A 26,927-nucleotide genomic window follows, 5' to 3' on the forward strand; every position below is an offset into this window, starting at 1 on the left:
ACTGACTGGGTTGGTGATGTCGGGTATCTGATAAATGCCTGACCTCACGAACCCCAGGGCTTGATGCCAGGTGACATTACACATCTGGTATTAACCCCATATATTACACCGTTTGCCACTGCACCAGGGCACGTGATGAGCTGGGGGAAGCACCAGGATTGGCACGTCTAATGGATGCGTCACTTCTGGGGTGGTGCGGCCTGCTATTTTTAGGCTGGGGAGAGTCCAATAACCATGGACCTCCCTAGTCTGAGAATATCAGACCCCAGCTGTCCGCTTTACCTTAGCTGGTGATCCATTTTTGGGGGGACCCCCACGTGTTTTTTTTTTGTAATTATTTATTTAATTTAAAATAACAGCGTGGGGTGCCCTCAGTTTTGGATTACCAGCCAAGGTGAAGCTGCCAGCTGTGGTCTGCAGGCTGCAGCTGTCTGCTTTACCCTAGCTGGCTACAAAAATAGGGGGAACCCCACGTCATTTTTTTTTTAAATTGATTTTTTTTTGATAAATACAAGGCTAAGCACCCCTTAGTGCCACATGAAAGGCACCAAAGGGTGAAAAATTACAAAATGCAGGAGAGTGGGACATTATGTGTCTTTCTGCCATTATAATGACAGAAAATACTGTTATCAAGTGTACAAGCACAAGAAAATCACCAGAAAGCTCTATGCTGTGAAAAGCAGTAGAAAATGGCACTGGAGGGAACATGTGACTGCCTCATGCAGATTGAAGCTATGGATCCTGGGTAAATTTATGTATTTTCCCTCCTTCAGTTTTTTTTGCAGTACGCAAAAAAACGGAAAGCACACGGATGACAAACAGATGACATATGGACTGTATATGGAACGGAAACGGATGCCACATGGATGCACCCGTGAAAAAAAAGGACCGTTTTTTGCGGACCGCAAAAACGGATCGGTCGTGTGAATGTAGCCTTATTCTGATCTGCCATTTATAAACAGCAGGCAGAAATAAGTGAATAGCGCCCCCCAGCGTCAGAAAATCTCTGGGGTTTCAGGGGGTAGCTGAGACCCTGGAGATCATGATTCAGGCCGTTTTTTCCGGTCCCCGCTCACGTGATCACAGGTATACACCATATACCGATGATCACGTTACAGTAAATCACAGCGCCGGTAAAAAATTATTTATCTCCCATCTGGCATGAACAAACATGTCAGATGGGAGATAAATCTCCTCCCCGATCCCCTCCGGTCCCACGGTGTTGCCAAAATGCCCCCCACCCCCTCCCAGAAATCCAAGATGGCCACGCGCACAGCAGAGCGCCGGTCACATTCACCCTACTCCTCTGATTTCTGTCGCATGTGCCATGACACATGCAACAGAAAACTCCTCGCCAGGCCCTGCCAGGTCACCCCCTATAACCCCACCGGTGTTCCCCAGTGACCCCTGTACCTGTGCAGCGTTGATCTCCCACGGCCCCTCCTTCACAATATATGCTGCCGCATGCAAACAGCGGCTGTCAGCTCAGCTTCCTGTCTTCAGACACAATGAGTGGCGGTAACCATGCATCTGTAAGCAACTGCATTGCCCTGCTCAGGAGGTAAGGAACATAGTTGATCAGGAGAGCTATACAATATTTCCAAATGGTAGAGTCTGTTATACGCCACAAGAAAACATGTCTAAATAGCAAGCTCTGTTGTTTAGTATTCATTCAGCTGGATAACTGGACTTAAAGGGGTATTCCATCTCCAAGATCCTATCCCCAATATATAGTAGGTGGAATTGCAATATTATCAGCAAATACCAATATTTGGAAATGTAGAATAGTTCTCTTGATTAGGCATGCCCTTACCTCATGAGCAGGGCATTGCAGCTTTGGTAGCAACACTTACGACAGGAACTCTGCTGCTGTGGACCCGGGGACAGTGGGTGCACTCCTAGAAAATGGGGGATACGTTCCCTGAGCGTGTCCCCCCATATTCTAGATGGTCCAGAGTCATCGTGTGACCCCCTTATTTTTTTTCATTACAATAAATTGGTGAAAGAGGGAATGTTTTGGGGAGCGTTTTTTCAAATACATTTTTTTTGTCTATTTTTTTTGTTAGTACTGACAGTTTGTGATGTTGGGTATCTGATAGACGCCATGACATCACAAACTGCTGGGCTTGATGTCAGGTGACCTTACAGCTAGTATCAACCCCATTTATTACCCCGTTTGCCACTGCACCAGGGCACGGGATGAGCTGGGATGAAGCGCCAGGATTGGCGCATCTAGCGGATGTGCCACTTCTGAGGCGCCTGCGGCCTGCTATTTTTAGGCTGTGAAGTGCCAATAACTTTGGACCTTCCCACCCTGAGAATACCAGACCACAGCTGTCCGCTTTACCTTGGCTGGTGATCCAATTTGGTGGGGACCCTACTTTTTTTTGTAATTATTATTATTTATAAAATAATTATAAAAAACAGCCTGAGGTGACCTCCACATTGGATTTCCAACCACGGTAAGGCTGCTAGCTGTGGTTTTCAGGCTACAGCCATCTGCTTTACCCTAACTGACTATCAAAAATGGGGGAACCCCACGTCATGTTTTTTTTTAACTAAAAATTAATGGGCTTCACTGTATTTTGATTGCCAGCCAAGGTAACGCCAGGCAGATGGGGGTGGCAACCCGTAGCTGTCTGCTTTAACTGCGCTGAGAATCAAAAATACCGCGGGGCGCTACTTCATTTTTTTTAATGATTTATTTTTACAGCACTGTTATGTCAGGCAATCAAAATACAGGGAAGCCCATTTTTTTTATTTATTTAAATAATTAATAAAAAAATATATGGGCTCCCGCTGCATTTTTTGTATTGCTAGATAAGGGTAATCCAAGTAGCTACTGCTTGCTAACCCCCACTGCTTGGTGTTACCTTCACTGTCAATGGAAAATCCAGGGATGCTTTTTTTATTTTTTTTGTCCAAAAAACTATAAAAAAAAAATGACGTGAGCTTCGCCATATTTTTGTATGCTAGCCAGGTACAGCAGGCAGGTACGGGTTGCCCCCAACCCCCAGCTGCCTATTTGTACCCAGCTGGGAACTAAAAATATAGGGAAGCCCTTTTTTTAATTATTTCATGAATTTCATGAAATGATTAAAAAAAACAAACCACATAGGCTTCGCCCCATTTTTGTGTCCAGCCGGGTACAGCTAGGCAGCTGGGGATTGAATCCGCAGCACAGGTTAGCTCAAGGTTTCTGGGCCCCTCTGCTGTGAATTGCAGTCCGCAGCCGCCCCAGAATATGGCGCTCTCATAGAAGCGCCATCATCTGGCGCTGTATTTAACTCTTCCAGCTGCCCTGGTGACAGTGGCTTGCTGGGTAATAATGAGTTAATACTAGCTTTGTTTTACTAGCTAGTATTAAGCCAGATATTCTTCATGTCAGGCAAGTTTGACCAAGCCATTAAGAATCTCCAATAAAGGATTAAAAAATAAGACACCACACAGAAAAAAAATACTTTAATAGAAATAAATACACAGACACACTTAGAGACTCCATGTTTATTACTCTTATCCCTCCACGATCCATGGTCTTCTGTCTTCTTTCTCCTTCAACACATGCAGCTCTGCTCCATCAGCAGCACTGCATGGGAGAAAGACGCTGCTCCCCGTGCAGGATTTTCACTCCGTGAGTGATCAGTGCTGCTGGCTGTTAGCGGTAACGTCACCGCTAACAGACGGGTTGCCATAGCAATGGTGCTCCGATCACGTGATTCCCGGTGCCGCTGCGGCTGTTAGCGGTGACGTCACTGCTAACAGGCGCGTTGCTATGGCAACGGTGATCTCCGTTATTTACCGGCTGTGTCAGCCGGTCAATAAGGGAACGGGGAAGCAGAACGGGAAGTCGACCGTGTGCCAGAGCATGTCGCTGATACACGGAGATACACAAACGTGCACCGTGTACCGGAGAGATGCAATGACAGGACCTAGCATGACATCCAAGCCATGTGACCAGTCTGTAGCCAATGAGATAATAGACAGTGACTGGTCACATGCTATTTTGACGTCACGATAGCTCCTGTCATCACTGCTGGTTACCGGGAGGACGCAGCAATTATCCGATGGAAAAGCTGCGGGAGACAGAGTGCAGGATGGATCGCGGGGACAGGTAAGTGTTATGGCAATGTTTATTAACTGTATGTGTACATTCATAATGTGTTTTTATGTGTTTGTGATTGCCTCCCATTGTTTCCTATGGGGTTCGAGAGTTCGATGAACGGTTCGACGAACTGTTCGTCGAACGGGGCACCGTTCGGCGAACCGAATTCGAACTCTAGGGGGGTGGCTAATCTCTACTCGGGTACCCTCACTGCTCAGCCCAGTGCAAGCCGCTTGCTGTGATTAATCGGCTCTCGCAGGGGGTAACAGCGGCATTATTGGATGTAGTGTGCACCCAAAAAAAGAGAAAAACCCCACCCACCCTGCTTTGGAAGTGATCTGTTTATGGCTGTCTGCTTTACATGCAGAGACTCAAACCCAATTAGTGACTTCCATGGAGATTCAGGTCAAGTCCAAATCCCAAATCGAACATTAGCTAAAGCCTGTCTGACCGCGCAGAACCGAACTTTCATGGGTCCGCTCATCTCTAGTCAAGAGCTGTGAGCCTGAATTAAGAATATATTTTCTCATAACATTGACCCGTTTCATTAAGACCGATGTTGTCTTGATAAGAAGATGTGCTGCAATCGGATGCTTCTATTTTATAAAGAGGCATGCACCTCTTCATAAATCAGGAGCATCTGACAAGTCCCTTCTGAATTAAAATGCAGTGTGTCCACATATATACTGTCCACCGCCATTAACTTGAGAACGGCGGCAGCTATAGGCAAGAAGTGGTGTCTAGGTATAGTAAAGTAGCCATGCGCTACGCAATGAAACCACCTATTGCGCCACCTGGTGGAAAACAACGTAGTTAGCATTTTTATATCGAAAAACAGAACGAGATAAAGAAAAAAAGTGAATAGCAAAGTTGTAGGGCATCATCAATTCAATACGAATCGACACCTTGCATACAGAAATGCTATGATTAGAATGTGTAAAACTCACAAGGCTGTGGACGTGAAGCGATACCTCATGGAGACCTTCCTACAAGTCACTGGGTATGGTGGCTGCGTGGAGTGGCCTCTATGCTCACTTGACCTGACCCCATTGGACTTCTTTCTGTGAGGTCACATCAAACAGCAGGTGTATGCGACACCCTTTACCAACATTGCAAGATCTCCGACGACGTATCACAGATGCTTTTGCAAACGTGTCACCTTCCATATTGCACAACGTGCAGCAAAATACAGTATGCTGTCCAGAGTCCAGATGTGCATTGCAGCTGATGGTGGCCACTTTGAGCATCAAAGTTAAATGAGAGCCATATGCGTTACCAGCATTCAATGTTTTGGGGGGGTTATGGGTTTCTTATCATAGCATTTCTGTATACAAGGTGTCGATTCGTATTAAATTGATGATGCCCTACAATTTTTTAATTCACTTTTTTTCTCTATCTCATTCTGTTTTCAAGATAAAAATACTAACTCCGTTGTTTTCCACCAGGTGGCGCATTAGGTGGTTTCATTGCATAGCGCATGGCTAGTTTACTATACCTAGACACCACTTCTATGCCTATATCTTCCGCCATTCTCAAGTTAATTGCGGTGGACAGGATATGGGTGGACACACTATATATTGTATTGCGAACACCACCAATCATCATGATTTTGATAAGCAGTAGGCGACACACATCCGAACCCCACCAAAGCTTTGCTCACTCTGTCATAGCTGGGTGAAAATGGAGTGAGAACATCAAAAGTCGCAAAATATTAGTACAGCGTCGAAGTATGCCAACATTATGCAACTTTTCAAAGCTATTTATGACAGAATCCTGGCCATTACTATTCCCATTTTAAAAGACGTGTGCCACTCTTTACACAGTCTGGTGCTAGCTGGGCGGATTGGACAGTTTTACAGTGTGTGGCGACACACCCCTATCAGGAAACACCCAGTTGTCAATTAATTCATAAACATCTAGGAGAAGTAACATTAGTACAGTACAAAGTTCTAATAATACACTCTTCTTCAGAATATAAGTTTACCCAACTAGAGAAATCAGGAGAGCTGACTATTTCTCTTTAAAGAAATATTAAGGAGTAGACCTTGTTTGGAAAGTATTTTTTATTTTTACCTTCCTGGGTCTATTAATAAGGTGTTGTACAGTAGTAGACAATTCCTTTAAGCCCTTGTTTTGTAAATCATACGTTATATACCAACATACATTAGAAACAAGTCATGGTGACTTCATAAGTCAAATTTCATTCTTCATTCATGTTAGGCTCACCTCATATCAGTGGTATTTTGCTGCAAAACCGGATCCGTTACAAATGCATCTTGCCCCGATTCCATTGGAAGTGAAATCAACTGAAACGCATTTGTAACGGATACGATTTTGCGGCAAAATACCGCTGATGTGAGCCTAAGTTGGAATTACATGACCCCAAAAACTGCCTCATGTATTATCACCATATCCTACTACACTTTTCCTTGTGTGCAGTTTGAGTGTAACATACTATAATGGTCATTGTAATGTATATGTATAGATCAGTGAATTGTCAGTTTAGAAATTACCCTAGGTGAAAGTGTATGAAATTTTTGTGATAGTGGAGAAAACTTGACAAGTATTACCATAACTCAGCACTTGGTTAAACTACTCCACAAATACTACAAAAGATCCGCTTTCATTGTGTATTTATGTTGTGTCGCACATAGGCTACCATCTGTCATTCCTAACTCACTATGAGTGTATCTTTTCTCTGGCTTAAGTAAAATAATGTAGTCAACTCATGTCTCCTGGGTTTTGCAGGTTAATTTACCTGCCAAGAGTGCAGTATAAGCTATCTGGTAGAATAATAGGTTTACGAGAAAAAAAAGGGATGCAGCTGTTCCTAAACCGGTTAAAACAACATATATATTCAAAGATTGTCATGTACTGCCATCCAGTGCAGAATCCCACATAGATTAATGTTATTTCCCTGGAGCTATAAGCAAAGTAAAATAATGGACTCTATCAACAGACGTAAGCTTCGATAACAAGGACTTAGCCTTGTTTGTTTTTGTGTAGATTAGAAAATCAGGTCACATAGAAGAAAATGCTATAATATAATTTATGCATGTGTTCCATCACCTAATTTTATGTTACCAGTAGGAGACTAGGAGACCCCAATTGGCAATAGAAGGTGTGGTAAGGTGACGCTGATGTTTCCAGCATGTGAGGTCTGAAGACTCCAGCATGAGATGCCCCTTACCCTACTCTATCATATAGGAAGTGACAGAGACTAGGCTCGCCAACCACTGGAGACATGGGGTGACTCATTGCTTTCCTATTAACTTACTGTCTGGATATTGAGCATCAGACAGCCACCAGCCCGTAAAACATGGTTACCAAGGGACTTACACACACTCAGACATACACATAATGTTTGCTATTTTATTGTGCTCTTCTGAATTGCTAAGAAGTGGTTCCTGTGGTTTCTTCCCGACAAAACTGTTCTTTTGATTCATTTTACCTTGACCTGGTATACATACAAAGTTGTTAATGACATGTGTAGATGTATAGGTTATACACAGTATATGGAATTTGTATTATCCATAAACTTGCCAGTGTAGCTGAAGGTCACCCATGGAAAGCAGCACATTTTACCTCTTTATATGCATCATCCCTTTCATTTGCTCAACATGAATCCATATTAATCAATGTTTGCTGGTTTATATGAGAATCTTCAAAAATATATGAGCACAATTGATTGAGGAATGGATATCGCTTTTTTTTATTGTACAGTCCATGGCCAAAAATTTTCAGACTGACACACATTTTGTTTTTCCCAAATTTTGCTTCTAGAGTGTTTTTTGATCTTTTGTTAGATGTTTCTATGGTTACTGAAGTACAATTATGAGCATTTCATTAAAAAATATATGTATATATATCAAGTTTCTGCAAAGACTCATATTTACAGTATTGACCTTTATTTTTCAAGACTTCTGCATTTCACCCTTGCATGCTTGATTTCAATTTCCGGGCCAAATCCTCATTTATTACAAACCCATTATTGTCTAGTCAGTGCTTGGACACAATCACTATTTCTGTTGGTTTTTATATGTCCGTCTGATTTTTGAGGATTGACCACAAGTTCTCAATAGGTTAGAGACCAGGGGATTTTTCTGGCCATTGACTCACAATTTCAATATTCAGTTCACTGACCCATATAGTTTATCACTTTTGCCTGATGACATGATCTCCATCATGCTGGAAAAAGCATTGTTCATCATAAAATTGTTCCTAAATTGTTGGTAGAAGTTCCTCTTGGGGAATATTTAGATGCCATTTTTTATTTTTAGCTGTGTTCTTAGGGAGTGAGCCCACACTCATTAACTTAAACACAACAACATACATGAATGTTTTCAGGGTTTTTTACTTTTGATATGACACAGGACTCATACTGTGTTTTCCAAAATTAAGACATTGTCTTATATTTTTTTTTGCCCCGAAAAAAGCACTAGGGTTTTTTTTCAGGTAGATCTTATTCTTGGGTAAACTCTGTTGGGGTAAGGGTACCCCTCAAAAAACAGAGTCCTCCTAAACAGGAGGCTCATACTTAACAGACCCTGTACATCTGCTTAGCTCCAAGGTAGTCTTGCAATCTTCAGCTGGTGCTCCCAGCAGGTATGCTTCATGCAGTCCACCCCTGCTTCTGGCCAAAACACTCACATATATCATCAGATTGCACACACACCCACTCATACACACACAAATCAGATCGCACATACAATCACACATCAGATGGCACACACACACTCACCACATCTGGCGATACCGATTGTTTCTAGCTGGCAGGGGAAGATGAGATATACAGTGCACTGGAGTGTGAGGACCTGCGGTGGAACACTTCGATGCATTCCACCAAAAGGTCCTTCATACGTTCCACGGCAGGTCCCCGTGCTCCACTGCACTGTGTCCAAGGCTCACCTACCGGCCAGAAGGAATTGGTATCGCCGTGTGTGGTGAGTGCATGTGTGCAAGCCGATTATGATTGTGTGTGCGATCTGATGTGTGATTTTGATTGTGATCTGATGTGTGTGTGTGCAATCTGATGTGTGTGGGTGTGTGATCTGATGTGTGTGGGTGTGCAATCTGATTGTGTGCACAATCTGATGTGTGTGGGTGTGCGTTCCACTTATTTTTGGAGGAGGGCTTTTTTTTGTTTGTAATGTTGATTGATGCAACTACTATGCTTCATATAGCTCAGGCTTCATGTTAAGATAGGCACTAGTAAATAAATACAAATAGTAGAATGGATACAAACAGATAGATGGATGGATGGGTGGATGGATAGATAGGTAGGTAGATAGATATTAGATAGATAGATAGATAGATAGATAATAGATAGATAGATAGAACAGATAAATCTGATGCAAAGTCTGGGCTAATAAAGTCTAAAGATAAGAGAGCATCTCAAGATTCGATTCGCCGAGCCCAACCAAACAAGTGGTACATTTGTTGAACCTAACTTTGAACCTTTACCGAAGAGGTTCGCTCATCTCTAATCAAGTTCACACTTTTTTTGCATTGAACCTGGAGTGTTGCCTTTGCTTTTTTTGAAGATAGATAGATAGATAGATAAATAGATACTGTAGTTAGACGGACAGACATGAGCTCTTGCAGTATTATATATTCCTAGATAAAGCCACAGTAATCTAGGGAAACCCTTGTGCTGATGACTTTGTGTCTCTTTGCTTTGAAATATAATGGTAGAACATTACTGTTATATAACCAGTTGTCATAGTTATTGTCAGTTACTGTTCTTGGAACAATACATGCCGTTCTCAATGAGAGGTGAGCCCTTATATACACTTTGGCAGAACACCTGAAGTCCTTGTCAAAATGATATTTCATTTGACAGCAACCAGGACAAAAGAGCTTTCAAAATAGATCTTTTTTTTTTACGTGCCACGTTCCCTGTTATGTGGCATGATGTTCTGCAGGTCCTAATTGTAAGATGAAGACAAACACATAATATTCTTACTACTTTATGGTGCAAAAACAAGAGAATCAACAATATAAACTTAATCAATTCTGGTAAGTTTATTTCTGGGACACTCAACAACTATGGTATGTAGTAATGATCTATGTTCTGTTTCAGCAAAATCTAAGGCTATAGACAAATATATATGTCTAGGTATATGTGCTTACATAAATATATTAACAGGAACTTATCCTCTTTATTTTCTTTTCTTAACTATAACAAGTTACCAGACATGAGTGAATTTTTTTGAGATTTGACAACTTTGTCAAATGTTTAAAGCTAAAAAGAAAAAAAATTGATTAGCGAGAGAGCGAGACAATTATCTGTAAATTGGAAATACTGCCAAGCCTCTAACTGCTCTGAAAAGACATATGTAACACTTTGAGGTCTCCTAAGACTATACTGACCCCTTTCAAGCTTTTATTGCAATTACAACCTTAGTACTGTCAAAGTAACCTCGAGACAGCCGGCTATGGGTAACTGGATCATAACCAGTAGTATCCAACAGCTTCTTAGTAATACACTGGATAGAAGACTTTTTTTTATTATTTTTAAAATGTAAAAATAGCCCCAATTTTTCATTTTTGAGGGTAGATCTTGCTAATTAGCAACAGGTTTGTTTTGCGGAAAATGAAGAAGCAATATTTTTTATCAAGACTTAAAAAAATGAACCCTTTCTAGAAGAAGCAATAGATTTTCTTTTTGTAACGTGGAGAAGCAATGGCTTTTAAACAAGCCATCCACATATTATTTCTATTTTGCAATCAGCAACATGTTTACTGTTTGAAAATTGAAGAGGCAATACATTTGCAACAAGTCATTTTAAATTATCATTTTTTGGTAAAACAATAGGTTTGGTGTTTGGAAAGTGAATAAGCAATGACTTTTTAACAAGGTGGTCTGAAATTATCCCTTTTTTGGGAGCAGAAAGAGGTTTGCTTTTAAGAAAGTAAAGAAGAAGCATACCAGTACTTATAATATGATGGACAGACAGGAGATGCCCAGCTGCATGCAGAATTATGCCAGCGTCACATGCTACGATATATCGGGCGATATGTCGTCGGGGTCACTTCATTAGTGACGCACATCCGGCATCGTTAGACATATCGTAGTGTGTGACAGCTATGAACGACTGTGAACGAGCAAAAATACTCACCTTATCGTTGCTAGTTGACACGTCGTTCATTTTCATAATGTCGTTCCTCCTTCTGCGCGCCGGTTGTTCGTCGTTCCCGTGGCAGCACACATCGCTCTATGTGACATCCCGGGAATGACGAACACAGCTTACCTGCGTCCCGCCGGCAATGCGGAAGGAATGAGGTGGGCGGGATGTTACGTTCCGCTCATCTCCGCCCCTCCGCTTCTATTGGCCGGCCGCTCTGTGACGTCGCTGTGACGCCGAACGTCCCTCCCCCTTCAGGAAGAGGATGTTCGCTACCCACAGCGACGTGACAGGGGGTAAGTGCGTGTGACAGGGGGTTAACGACTTTGTGCGCCATGGGCAGCTAATTGCCCGTGACGCACAAACGACGGGGGTGGGTACGATTGCTCCTGCGATCGAATGATAGATCGTCCCGTGTGATGCCAGCCTTAGGCTTGCTGGCAGCAGAATATTATAGATCAATATTATAGATCACAAGGTACAGTAGCCAAAATGTTATGCTGATCTAATTATTGATAGTAGCGAACATAGATGAATGAAAATTAGCACATAACCATGCAAGTTTATTTTTGGAAAAAAGTAATGTTTTTGATACTTGTGGAGGACAGTCTGGTCCACTGAGAAATGAAAGGTCTCCTGCTGTGCTGATTACCCTCTTTGACAATACACTAGAGACTGTACATGAGGTGGCTTTACACACTGCAACAACGCAAACGACATTGCTGTAACGTCACCGGTTTTGTGACGTTATAGCGACCTCCCCAGCGACATTGCAGTGTGTGAAACACATCAGCGACCTGGCCCCTGCTGTGAAGTTGCTGATCGCTACAAATCGTTCAGGACCATTCTTTGGTCCTTTGTTTCCCGCTGTGCAGCAAAGTCTCAGTGTGTAAAGGGGACTTTACAGTGACTTCGTTAGCAACTTCCCTTTCAAAAAGCTGCTTTACAACGTCCCCAATGACTAGCTAGGTCGTTCTGCAGGTCCGGATCGCTGTTGCGTCGTTGGCCAGGTCTGCCTGTTTGACAGCTCACCAGAGACTTTGTAGCGATCCCGGCCAGGTTGGGATCGCTGGTGGGATCGCTAGAAAGTCTCAGTGTGTAAAGGGGCCTAAAGTTTGGCCACAGCAAACTTGGACAATTATTTGGCACTTGTCCAATCTGCTGAACCAGAAGTCTATGAGATTTGGAGTCAGGATATCTGTGGGAGAAGGGAAGCAGTCTAGGTATGGCTGAACCTGGCAGTGTGATGTGATAGCTGCAAAGCATTATGGAGAATCCCACACAGCTGCACTTGATGTTATTGGATCATTGTTTGACTTAGGCTGGAGTAACTCTTGCGAGTGACTCGTTGAGTCTCACATCACCTGACACGGCTGCACACTCTCCAGACAGGATCGGGTTGGTTGCATGTATTTCTATGCAAGTGAGACGCTCTTGTCCGGAGAGCATCAGGCCTTGACAGGTGATGCGACGCAAGACTTGCACGAGTCATTCGCCAGTATGACTCCAACCTAATGCAAACTGCTGCTTGGTGAAAAATGAAATTTTTAGTCATTCCTGAAAATAAAATTTAAGTTATTCATATTTACCAGAACCAGTGAGTCTCCATCTCTACCTGTTACTAAGAATTTATTCTTCTAATCTGATTAATTATTATTATTATCATTATTATATTTCTGTATACAGAGGAGATGATTATAGATGGTGATAGAATATGTCTGCATATACAGTTAGGTCCAGAAATATTTGGACAGTGACACAAGTTTTGTTATTTTAGCTGTTTACAAAAACATGTTCAGAAATACAATTATATATATAATATGGGCTGAAAGTTCACACTCCCAGCTGCAATATGAGAGTTTTCACATCCAAATCGGAGAAAGGGTTTAGGAATCATAGCTCTGTAATGCATAGCCTCCTCTTTTTCAAGGGACCAAAAGTAATTGGACAAGGGACTCTAAGGGCTGCAATTAACTCTGAAGGCGTCTCCCTCGTTAACCTGTAATCAATGAAGTAGTTAAAAGGTCTGGGGTTGATTACAGATGTGTGGTTTTGCATTTGGAAGCTGTTGCTGTGACCAGACAACATGCGGTCTAAGGAACTCTCAATTGAGGTGAAGCAGAACATCCTGAGGCTGAAAAAAAAGAAAAAATCCATCAGAGAGATAGCAGACATGCTTGGAGTAGCAAAATAAACAGTCGGGTACATTCTGAGAAAAAAGGAATTGACTGGTGAGCTTGGGAACTCAAAAAGGCCTGGGCGTCCACGGATAACAACAGTGGTGGATGATCGCCGCATACTTTCTTTGGTGAAGAAGAACCCGTTCACAACATCAACTGAAGTCCAGAACACTCTCAGTGAAGTAGGTGTATCTGTCTCTAAGTCAACAGTAAAGAGAAGACTCCATGAAAGTAAATACAAAGGGTTCACATCTAGATGCAAACCATTCATCAATTCCAAAAATAGACAGGCCAGAGTTAAATTTTCTGAAAAACACCTCATGAAGCCAGCTCAGTTCTGGAAAAGTATTCTATGGACAGATGAGACAAAGATCAACCTGTACCAGAATGATGGGAAGAAAAAGGTTTGGAGAAGAAAGGGAACGGCACATGATCCAAGGCACACCACATCCTCTGTAAAACATGGTGGAGGCAACGTGATGGCATGGGCATGCATGGCTTTCAATGGCACTGGGTCACTTGTGTTTATTGATGACATAACAGCAGACAAGAGTAGCCGGATGAATTCTGAAGTGTACCGGGATATACTTTCAGCCCAGATTCAGCCAAATGCCGCAAAGTTGATCGGACGGCGCTTCATAGTACAGATGGACAATGACCCCAAGCATACAGCCAAAGCTACCCAGGAGTTCATGAGTGCAAAAAAGTGGAACATTCTGCAATGGCCAAGTCAATCACCAGATCTTAACCCAATTGAGCATGCATTTCACTTGCTCAAATCCAGACTTAAGACAGAAAGACCCACAAACAAGCAAGACCTGAAGGCTGCGGCTGTAAATGCCTGGCAAAGCATTAAGAAGGAGGAAACCCAGCGTTTGGTGATGTCCATGGGTTCCAGACTTAAGGCAGTGATTGCCTCCAAAGGATTCGCAACAAAATATTGAAAATAAAAATATTTTGTTTGGGTTTGGTTTATTTGTCCAATTACTTTTGACCTCCTAAAATGTGGAGTGTTTGTAAAGAAATGTGACAATTCCTACAATTTCTATCAGATATTTTTGTTCAAACCTTCAAATTAAACGTTACAATCTGCACTTGAATTCTGTTGTAGAGGTTTCATTTCAAATCCAATGTGGTGGCATGCAGAGCCCAACTCGCGAAAATTGTGTCACTGTCCAAAGATTTCTGGACCTAACTGTATATATATATATATACCGTGTATGTATATATATATATATATATATATATATATATATATATATACTGTACATATACACATATATATAATGTGTGTGTTACAATTTGTTGAAATCCTGTCTGTAATGATAGAAAGTCAGCTGCTGAATAAGTGATCACTGTAGAATAATGTAAACAATATATAATAATGTTTGTTGGTATATTATGAGGTTTAATGAAACATGGAACATTTCTACATTTTTTTTATTATACTTTATATAGGCACACAAAGAAAACATCACCAAAATGTCTACAACTGTTTATCTGATTATGCATTCCTTAATACCGTATATAGGAGCAATCCACTAATGCATCAGCATTAAGCACTGCTGATAAAATACTCCATACCTTCCTGCATGTCTTGTGAATTATTTAGGAGACAACAGAATATTTTTCAATGCTTCCTCGTATCAAAAACTCTAGGCCATGCTAAACCTGCTGAAGCAGAATCACTTATGTCTATAAGCTACAGTCTTATGAATGCGGATAAGCTGCTATGCTGTACACAGCCTGTGGACAACATTGGTGGCATTTTTGGGGGGAGAAAAACAATAATTGAATAAAAATATTGCATAATAAATAGGCCAAAGATAGCATTATTTCACAGATGACGTGTTCTATTTGTATATTGCCTGGTAGCTGCGCATACAACATAAATAGGTGGCGGCTTATGTAAACAGCACAGTTGTGCTATGATTGCGGTTTAGTGTGTCACATTTGTATTAGTGAAAAATGATCGGTAATTGTTAATTAGGTTTTTTCCTCATATATGAATGTATATTTTATATAAAATGACAATATGATGACAGTTTCCTATCAGTTTTGGGGTGTTTTTCCCCTACCCTCTGTCTAACAAGTGCTGTAGTGCCGTTACACCTTGTGCTGTGCATTGAGATTCATCTGCTGCTTCTAGCGGCCTCAAAAGTGCTTCAATTTTGCATGAGCAGTAATCTGAAGACTGGGAAGCATTACTGAGTGCTGACAGCCCAGATCATTAGAGAGAGCATGTAAATCCTCTGAACCAGAAGTAAAAAGTGCACAGATTTTCTTTGTGAGCCGGTTACTACAGTTTTAATGCAAAGCTCAAACCACTGGCCGCTATTATCCAGCCTATTATTTTTTATTTTCTCTCATCTGTGCGTGTGTTTTTTATGAAAATAACACCTGCCAAAGGCGTGAAAGTATTTTAATTTGATCCTTTTAAACTAGTGTCAGTTTTAACGCTGGAGGAGATATAACAATTACAAAGCCCGGTTAATGGGCTAGAATAAACCATTTAAAGAAACCTCACTCCCGTAGACCTAAATCTGCTTCACAGTGAAAAAGTAGAGAAATATTAACAAGCAGCAATAATATTGCGGAAATTTCAAGCCGAAAACAATGAAACTGATATTTTAAAAATGGCAATATATTGTTTTATCAGGTTATGAAAAGACATAGTAAAAATGAGTTACTATATTTATTTTAGAATGTAACAAAAGAAAAAAAATCACAAATATTGTGAAAAGATCCTATGCCAGTGGTAAGGGTATAAAAAGTGTTAAATATCAAGAATTTTATAACACTACCCTAGATAAATAGCACAAAAAATTCCTTATAATGAGAAGCAAGGAAGTCAATGCTAACTCTTCTCTTTTAAAACATCCATTTTGTAGCCTAACTTGACATTTATGGGTGTCAATGCAAAGTCTCCAACAAGGCACCCAACTATAAGTGGCTTTCAATAGTTTTCATCTTCTCATATGTTCCAGGACCCATTTTGGCTCCCTAAGGTCCAAGGAACAAATATTTCCCTGGATCCCTTAGTATATAGTAGCTCATAGCTATAGAGTGCACAAGGATTATAACTGGAGTTAAGCAGATTGATCCACAAAGGATAGCGTTCAAGTAAAATTTCCTGAAATATGCAGCTTTACACAAATTCAAAAAATTTGAGATCTGACTCACCAAAGAAACCTTGACAGGCACCATCTCCCATACTACTGAAGCATGAGAGAGTGGGCTAATGTCATTTTTTGTTGATGCACAGGCTTCACCATCATGCCCTGCAGCTATGGTTCCTAGAGGAGTACAGTATGTACGAAGGAGTTGTTTTCCATCTGCTAAGTCAATGGGTAAGTCTCTCTCTTCAGAAGAGTTCAAGCTCTTATGATCAAAAGAGTCCTCTAGCTCTCTTTTTCCTTTAAGGTCCAGTCACACTAAGCAACTTACCAGCGATCCCACCAACGATAGGGATCGCTGGTAAGTTGCTAGGAGGTTGCTGGTGAGATGTCACACTGCGACGCTCCAGCGATCCCACCAGCAACCTGACCTGGCAGGGATTGCTGGAGCGTCGCTACACGAGTTGCTGGTGAGCTCACCAGCAACCAGTGACCAGCCCCCAGCGCCGCGTGGAAGATGCTGCGCTTGGTAACTAAGGTAAATATCGGGTAACCAACCCGATATTTACCTTGGTTACCAGCGCACAGAGCTACACGTGCAGAGAGCAGGGAGCAGCGCACACTGAGCGCTGGCTCCCTGCTCTCCTAGTTACAGCACACATCGGGTTAATTACCCGATGTGTGCTGCAGCTACATGTGCACAGAGAAGGGAGCAGCGCACAATGCTTAGCGCTGGCTCCCTGCTCTCCTAGCTACAGCACACATCGGGTTAATTAACCCGATGTGTCCTGCAGCTACATGTGCACAGAGCAGGAGCCGGCACTGACAGTGAGAGCGGCGGAGGCTGGTAACAAAGGTAAATATCGGGTAACCAAGGACAGGGCTTCTTGGTTACCCGATGTTTACTGTGGTTACCAGCCTCCCCAGAAGCCGGCTCCTGCTGCCTGCACATTTAGTTGTTGCTGTCTCTCTGTCACACACAGCGATCTGTGCTTCACAGCGGGACAGCAACAACTAAAAAATGGCCCAGGACATTCAGCAACAACCAACGACCTCACAGCAGGGGCCAGGTTGTTGCTGGATGTCGCACACAGCAACATCGCTAGCAACGTCACAAAAGTTGTTCGTTAGCAGCGATGTTGCTAGCGATGTTGCTTAGTGTGACGGGGCCTTTAGAATGTCAGCAAGGTTCTCTTTCCTGTTGATGTCCTCTGTCTCTTATGTCTAGTAGAGTATAAGCTCTTTTGCTCAGTAGTGTTTTCTCTTTCCTGTAGAGTGTAAGCTCTTATGGTTAATAGGGTTGTCTCTCTCTAGTACAATGTAAGCTTTTATGGTCAGTTTAAGTTCTCTCTCTCTCCTCTCCACTCAGTGTATTTTCTGAGCAATTACAAGTTTTCCAGTATTTAGATTAAGGAAAAAATTATTTTGTGGGGAAAATTTGAAAAAGTCAGCAAATTCAAATTTAAAAATATCCATCAATCTCTAATGAGGATTGTACATGGAATCTGGTGCCAAAGATAGTCCATTGACCACTTACCATTTATCCTAGTGCTATATTTGCAGAGTGATGGCTGATGGTCTTTAATGTTAAGGGTTAAACTGGTAAGATGGGTTCTCAGGGTCAGAACTGCATGGCCCGGAGGCAATGATGCAGATGAAATTAACAGCACATGGATACGAGGGGACCAGGACAGCAGGACATGTAGAATGGCAGATGGGCAAGGAAATCTGCAAGCAGTAGATGCAGTTGGAAGACAGTTATATGCAACTAGGTATCTTGCAGCATGACTAAGGTTAACCTCAGGAACAGTCAGGAACTATGCAGCAGAGCAATTGTTAACCACAGGATTGTTAAAGATGAATATGCAAATAGGAACTTGCAGCAGGGATCTGCTTAACCACAAGATTTGCAGAGATGAATGTGCAATCCGGAACTCATAGCAGGCTTTGCAGAGACATAAAGTACTGTCCAAATGTTTTAAGCAGTTCTGGAAAAAATGCTGCAAAGTAAGAATGGTTTTAGAAAATAGAAGTATTAACAGAAAGTAAATAGTTTATTTCTATTAATTCGCAAAATGCAAAGTGAATGAACAAAAATGAAATCTAAATCAATATTTGGAGAGACCACCCTTTGACTTAAAACAGCGTGAAAAGCATCTATTCTCCTAGGTATACTTGCACGCAATTTCTGGAGGAACTCAACAGTAACATTTTTCCAAACATCTTGGAGAACAAACTCCACATCTTCTGTAGATGCAGGTTTGCATAAATCTTTCTATCACTTCGTATAATCCTAGACAAACTTGATTATGCTGATATCAGGCCTCTGTGGGGCCCATTTAATCACTAGCAGCACAGTACAATTTATTCAATCAGAAAGGAGTTTTCAACTTGTAGACAGATTAAGAAAAGTTAAGAAAGTAAAAATAGTGATTCTGGAAAACAAACAAGAGTTGAAAGGATATTTAGATATCTGGTTGCAGCAAAGTTACAGAGGAAGATGAGGTTTCCTCTGTAACTTTGAGAACTCCTGCAAAAGCACATGGTAAAAAAGGTATCCTTTCCTGATGATTCAAGTAATTTATGGCTACCTAAACTTTATGACTATCTTTTTCAATTTTATTGTTTGTTACACACTACATCTGATCACCCTGTTGTTACCCCCAGTATGAACCGTTCAAACACTACAAGCGGCTCACACAGGGCTGGGCACCCAGCGTACCTGAGCACAGTTCTGCTTGCATGAGTTAAGTTTGCATGTAAAGCAACTGAACTCCAAATCTGAGCTCTGTTTTTTAAGTTGGTGTTTGGTTCGAAAACCAAACCTTGGGTTCGTGCATCTCTACTTGTGAATCCTCACATTGCGCTCACTGTGTACTGTGAGGATACAGTGTCAGATTTGGGAACGGCAGTCAGGTGGGCGCAAGCACATGATTTGCATGCTCCTGGCCAGAATCCAATTAGAAATGTACAGCTTTGCCCAATGCAAGTGTATTGAGTGAAGTTGTGCCCATCTAGTCAGATTCTGATCTGGAGTCAGAATGAGCTTGGATACTAGCGAATCCTCACAATTCACAGGGCACGCGATGTGAGGATTCACAAGTCTGCAGTACCATAGAGTAGAGTGACTGCACACATGTGAAATTAGACCAAACAACTACTTTTAGGAACAACTCAACTAGCGCTAGCACTGTTTTTTTGGCTCTCCTCTGTTTTTCAGCTTGGTCAGTAGGCTGCTCTTTGGCATTTAGTGCTCTCATTGGGTTGCATAATGTACTTGTACTGCAGCATGATAGATCATTTCCTCTCCTGACTAGAATCAACCAACAGACTGTGACATTTGTTTCTAATGGCTTTAGTTGATTTACCAATTGCCATACTTGGCTTGTCACTTTTGGCCTACGACGTACATTTTATTTGTGTCTATGACATAAATTTTCAAGTACATCAAAATGCTTTTAGAGTGGCATCGATAATTGCAGAATCCACTGTAAAAAAATCATTTAAAAGGCCACAGTTATTCTAGGACTTTGAGAAGCTGAGACATTCTGTATTTTAATTTTTCTTGTGCTACATCTTAATGACACATTTATGTATACAGAATTATAGCCAGAAGCTCATATGATTGTATTATGTTGCCAAATGCTGAGAAAAACACTTTGTTTAACCTTGGTGATGCAGTTTCTGGTATTCAATGAATTTCTAAGGCCGAGCTTGTGTGAACTTTGCTAATATCGACTGCAATTTCACCTTGAATTTTCTGTAATAATGTTCTATTGTTTATTCCTTAATCATATGGGTAAAAGTAAGTGGAAAGGAGAGGATAATATTGTATTTATTTTCTCTAGTAAATTGTTCAAAATAAAAACTACATATAAAGGTTGCAATTATATAGAACTGAACTTATGCTATTTAATATTCAGTATTTTTCAAACTACATATCACACAGGACCATAAGACATATCTAGGCTTTAGAGGAGGAAAATAGGAAAAAAATTGAAGCAAAAAATGTAGTACAATATTTAATAATGCTGACAATTATGGGGGAGAGCTGATGATGACAGCATTATGGGGGATCTTCTACTGACACTGTTATGGGTGGATCTGCTGCTGACACTGTTATGGGAGTGGTCTGTTGATGCACTGTAAAGGGGGTGGTCTATTGATGCACTGTTATGGGGTGGTCTGTTGATGCACTGTTATAGTGGTGGTCTGTTGATGCACTGTTATAAGGGTGGTCTGTTGATGCACTTTTATGGGAGTGGTCTACAGACACTTTTATTGGGGGGGATATGCTGCTGATTCACTGTTATGAGGGTGGTCTGCTGCTGGAGGGCCACATGTTGTTCAACACTTGTATGGGGACAGCAGTTTTTCACACCCTGTGTGGCTCTGTAGCTGTTGTCATACTAGAGCTTCCATAATCCTAACATGTCAATCATGATGTTGTGGCACCCCTGAGGCTTTAATCGCCACAGAGGTACTGCACCTTATCCAGAGGTGTGGTATCCCATCCTGGGTATGAAAGAGGTCATCCACTGAACACAAAAACATACAACACTCTTAGTTAATAGCACACCACCAGGTCAGGGTTGGGGTTTGGTGCCATTAATGCTATGTATAGACACCACTTGTGATGGCATCTCCCTCCCCCTAATCTGACACCTGGAGGGTGGAGTCTAGTTAGTGTGTGCAGTCTGTGACAGAAAGTTAGAGAGTCGAGAAGGAGCAGTGGAGGAGTGAAGACCTGTGGTCTGGAGCTGGTGCAGTTCGACCCAGACACAAGACAGAAAGGGTACTAGAGCCCACAGGAAGTGCACCATACTCCTATTGAAATATTGGAGTGGAGGGACTTGGCCACAGAACGAGTTTGGTCCCTAGACTAGAGTAGAAGAATCAACATGCTCCACTAGTAAAACCAGAGGCTGAGGATACATCTAGTACCGAAGCCAACTCTGCACACAAATCCACTGGAAGGTGACCACATAGGATCAAAAAATAAAGCGTCAAGCCACCTGACAGGGCCCACGAACACTGGCTCAGGGCACTGTGTGCATAGGCGTGGGACAGGCGGGAGAGAAGTCAGCAAAGGAAGACGACCAGGGAGGGAAAATAAGAAAGGTACACTGCACCAGTCTTGACCTCCGAATTACTACCAGGATCGAATGGAGCCCATCACAGTGGAACCCAGAACTCCAAAGGCGGTCACTGACTAGTCGTGTTACCTTGGAACCTGCTACAGTGAGTAAAAACCTTGACACTGCGTCCCTGTGTTGCTCCGTTATTTGCTTGTGCCTCTGGCCCTGCATCCCCACCATCACTACTACTCCCATCTGCCCTGGGGGCTCTACCTGTGGAGAGCTAGACCAACCAAGCTGTGTCACCATCTGCCCCAGAGGTCCCCATCCCACAGAGGTGGCACTTAACTTGCCACATACCGTAGGTGGTGTCACAAACTATTATTATCACATCTCCCCTTTCAACTGACACCGCCAGGGTCATGGAACCAGGCCTTGCTGCCACTGCAGCGTCCCAGAAATGGAACTGCAGCCAGGTAAGGAGTGCCCCACGGCCCCGGCCTCTGCGTGTCAATGGGAGTTGTTGTTTTGTAACTGTTGCATGGCCACATTGACAGGTAGCCCTGCATGGAATTTGCCTATGTTAAAGGGAATCTTTTAGATGACTTTTTAGTACTATACTAATGGTATCCTGAAATAGGGCTTGGGCATACCCCGTGTGAAGCAAGTCAAGCAGGAGCAGAATATGTAACTTTTATTGCTCTACCTTCTCTGGTTTTCTTGTTGTAAGCTCCAGTAAATTCAGTGTTGCTTGCCAGCTAGTCAAGTAGATGTTAATCCAAAATAAATATTCACTGGCTCCCACTGCCCATATTCCTGGCTACTTCTTACTGCCAGCGTCTTGCATAAACCTCTAGGCTCAGGTTTCAATGATAGTAAAAATCTTCAAAGTCAGTTACTATCACTGACCTCGGTGTCGAGTGGTGGGCAGAATTATGGGCGTGGGAAGCATTGAAAATTAATTGTGGACTGTCACTGACGCAAACGCAAAGATGTGGACAGGATTATGGGTATGAGGAGCAGTGAATAATATTTTTTGACCAACATCTGCTTCACTAGCTGGCATGTGACACTGAATTTATTGGAGCTTACAGCAAGAAAACCGGAGAAGGTAGAGTAATAAAAGTTACATACTCCGATTCTGCCTCCCTTGCTTCGCATAGCTGGACCCCACCTCTCCCTATCCCAGGGTTCGCAGCATTGTCCCACTCATGCGGTGACGACACTGCTCCTACCTCTTGTGACCAAGATCTACGGTCGCTGTATCTTTGCTGCATCGTTGGGAAGATCTTACTGTTTGACATCTCACCAGCGACCACGTAGCGACTTAAGGCCCAGTCACACACAACGACTTACCAGCGATCCCGAAAATGATGCGACCTGATAGGGATCGCAAGGAGGTCGCAGGGAGGTCGCAGTTGAGATGTCACACAGTCAGATCATACCAGCGATGCAGGAACAATACAGGTCGCAGTAGCGACCTGTATAACGATCTCAGCAGTCACTGTGACCCTGTCACACAGTGTCAAACACAGCGATGTATCCTGCCCAGCAGGACATTGCCTTTGAAGAAAATGGCCTGGACCATTCTGCAACGACTATAGATCTCACAGCAGGGGCCTGATCGCTGGTAGGTGTCACACATAACAAGATCGCTAACGGGATCGCTACTGTGTCGCGGAAACCATGACTCAGATGCGATCTCGCTAGCAATCTCGTTATGTGTGATGGTACCTTAATAAGGAGAGAACAAGAGCTGCTGAGTCTAGGATATCCTATCAGTTTTGCTATGCAGACAGGAAGATGAATTTGTTAGCTCCAGTTACAGAGGAAAAAAAACAATAAAAACAATGTATTAAAATGCCCCTTTCCTGCATCTAAAGGTCTTTTAAAAAACTATGGAGGTACACTGTGTGAAATAAATGAAAAAAAATAAAATTTGAAAAAATAATTAAATATGAAAAACTAAATAAAAAAGAGACACTTATTTTATATTATTCTTTTCTTTTTTCCTTAATATACTGTAAGGAAAACAAATTGGAATATAAGAATGACATAAGCATTCAGCCCCATGTGTTGTGAAGAAAATAGGCAGAAATGAATCGAATATTTGAAAAAGAACATTTTTTCAGACCACCATGTAAGATAAAACCCAAAACTTTGCCTGGTCAGGAGTAATGAAAATGTCCCAGTCCTGAACTGATTAAGGAAGTGTGATCAAAAGCTGGAATCTCTGCTAAAAATAAAGTATTTCAGATTGATCATAGTTGTGATCTAAAGGGCCAGAACTATAGAACTCCCAAAGTATTAAAATTAGATTTCATAGAATTAGAAGGAAGTTATCTTACTGTATTTGACATAACAGCACTACCCTCTTTAAAGCCTTTTTTTGTATATAGTACCTATTGAAAAAAGCAGACTACTTTCTAAGCCTCTGCAATAATTTTAATGTTATGGCTCTGGTTGACTTGGAGACTCCACTGAGACTCTACTGACTAAGCTTGTCCATTGCAGGCAGTGTAAGTAGTAGGCAACAAGGCAGCTAGATGGAAGACATGTATTCTGGATACCGGGTGTAAGGGCAAGCACCAAAAAGCCACTGTGCTTTGTCAGAAGCGTGCCTAAGACAGCTAACTGTTCTCAGTACTGGAATACCTATCTCACTAAACATGTCCTAAACGTGTAACAGTATAAGCATAAAGGTAAGGCTGGAAAAAGAGCAGCTAGTGGAAACCCCGAAAACACAGGGATTTGAAAGTAAAAGGCAAGGAGAGGGTTAACTAGGAAATTGACACATACACTAGAGGGGTCTGTTGGAGGGTAAGGGGCCAGGACGTTGGGTCACATGGGAGAGAGTGGGTTAGCATTACCCATTTTAGATTTAGGGGAGATATATACCAATTTGCCTTAAATGAGCAAGAGCTTTGTTTAAGAGCCTACAGTTGGGATCCAGGACCACCAAAGATCTCGCCCTCCCTTTTTTAGGTTTAGTTGTAACGACTAAACTTTGGTGGTGGGGGTAGGATTTAGTGGTTGGTTAAATTTTGTCATAGCAGTTGGAAGTGAGGAGGTCAGGGATGGCCTTGGATAATAAGGAGCGAGTTTCAAAATACTTGGATTCATGATACTCGTAATGAGTACTGTCTAATACTCGCGATTGCATGCCAAATAGTGTGTGCAATGCAAGTCAATGGGAGATACTCGCAATGTAATGAGTAACCCGAATTCCGCATTATTCGCTACTCACATGAATAGTAGATTGCAAGTATTCTCCATTGACTTGCATTGCACACACTATTCGGAATGCATACGCGAGTATTAGACAGTACTCGTTAAGAGTTTCGCGAATCCGAGTATTTCAAAGCTCACTCATCATTAGGTGTCAACTATTTAACAAGTGGTTAGTTCCTGCTGGGGTGGTTCCTGCATAAAAGGAAGTTGTAATTTGAACAGTACCATGATGGTTTGTCAACCCCCGAGATGGAGTGGTACGACTGGGGATTTTGGTGTTCTTGTACTGTTCAGTGTTGGTTGGCCATTCAGAATGTCCTAAGGTAAAATTTACATATTGTACTTAATAAAGGCTGCTGTGACCATTTATATTCCATCGTTACTTACTGCTATGACTTTATTATTAGTGCCATAGACACTTTTCAGTACTCTAGTTTTGTTCACCAAGTCCCCCTTCTGCAGAAGTGTAGAATAGCAAAAACACAGACTAGTCTTGGCAAACTTTCCTAAAATAGGGGATGCTTTCATAATTGAAGTACTGAATACAGTAAATTGCCCTAAATAATTGATTCTCATCATCTTATTTTTATTACATTTAACCATAACCCGTATTTGAGGGTCATTAAAAGTTTGGCGGTCCAGCACTATCTTATTCAGAACACAGGCCTATTTCTTTTCTAGCGACAGTTTTCGAGTTTTCCACTTTTATGTAAATCTCTGATGCAAGGTGACTGTGCATTCGACTGCTACTAATGTAACTCTGATATTTAAGTACCTCAACTCCCAAACCACCAAACTGCTTTGAACTTGCTTGTTACCCTCATTATTAAAACATTCCCATAGCATGCTGGAGAAGCTTGTTTCTCATGCTTGCTGTTAGGGAGGTTGGCAGGTTAAACACACATGCTCTTTGAATTTATATTTGTGTTATCAACTGTTTTTCTACTTTTTCTTCACAAAAGGCATCAAATTGACTTCAAATTATCTTTTGGGATGCATGGAGGCTCACTCCGGAGATGCATTTTTTCCTTTATGTTCTTTTTTTCCTAGGCTATTTCGATAATTTGCCATAATTTCTCAAGATAATACTTTACCTTTATTTATTTATTGTCTTTTTTTTAATATTTTTTAAATGTATCTCCTTATTTGCAAATATAATATCCTGGTTAATTATGCAGGGAGGTTATAGGTACTATGCATCTCATTAAAGTATATTCCCACCAGAAGCCTTTCACATATTACATGCTCTATTAGCTGTTATGCTTGGAAGTGCACTTTAGAAATAAACAGCATGCAACATGAATGTACGTATACAACTGTGCACAAACAGCAATTAATCGCCTGCGCTGTGAATAGGAGCTCTCTATGTGGCTAAAGAGAAATCAAAGGATTGGCTTGGCTTTTGATAGCTGTTAGGATTCTTGGTGCATCACAAATAGGATCATTCATCCCTTGAATCCAAGGTTTGTGTAGCTACAGCCTTAGGTTACATGACGCGGTATCCTGAAAACTGTGAAAGAGCCCTTTCATCCTTGTTGATATCCACTTTTCTGTTGGGTTTTCTTTTTTTATAAATCAAGTATTTGATCAACAAGTTCAAAGTGTGATACATAACGGTGTTATATTAACACACCGCAATTTACATCTCTATCGGGAAAGTTTCAAGAGCTTAGTGTTATAAAACTAAGATTATACTCATGGCTATTGATTTCTGTTGTAGTATATTGATAAAAAACTGATTTTTGATGACTGAATAATAAATATGACTGTCAAGTATTACAAAAAGCAAAACCTTAAAAAAATTGTCCAAGAGTGCCACTCTTGTGTAAGGTTTGTTCCTGGTAATGCAGCTCGGCTCATTAACTTAAAGGGGTGGTTCACCCCTTTTCATTGATGGCTACATCGATATTATACTGATAAACTAGGTTTCTCTCAAATACTTTGTTGCCAATAATGCCTGAGTGGCGTTTTTGCAGTCCGCTCACCCCCTTCGTATGACCACCAGGCTCCATGACCCCTGATGTCCGGTGATGTCACATCAACTGAGGCGGGCCGCAGTCTTCCTGAGTGACTGGGCTGTGGGCGGCATTTCA

At 41.7% G+C, this 26,927-nt stretch overlaps 1 protein-coding gene across 3 annotated transcripts in view; it reads left to right on the forward strand.

Annotated features, from left to right (window-relative positions):
• UNC5C (unc-5 netrin receptor C) overlaps positions 1-26,927 on the forward strand; it is a 556,745-nt gene that overhangs the window by 351,755 nt on the left and 178,063 nt on the right. The window lies entirely within an intron of this gene.

Source organism: Anomaloglossus baeobatrachus, chromosome 1 (assembly GCF_048569485.1).
Source record: "Anomaloglossus baeobatrachus isolate aAnoBae1 chromosome 1, aAnoBae1.hap1, whole genome shotgun sequence".
Classification (NCBI taxonomy): Eukaryota; Metazoa; Chordata; class Amphibia; order Anura; family Aromobatidae; genus Anomaloglossus; species Anomaloglossus baeobatrachus.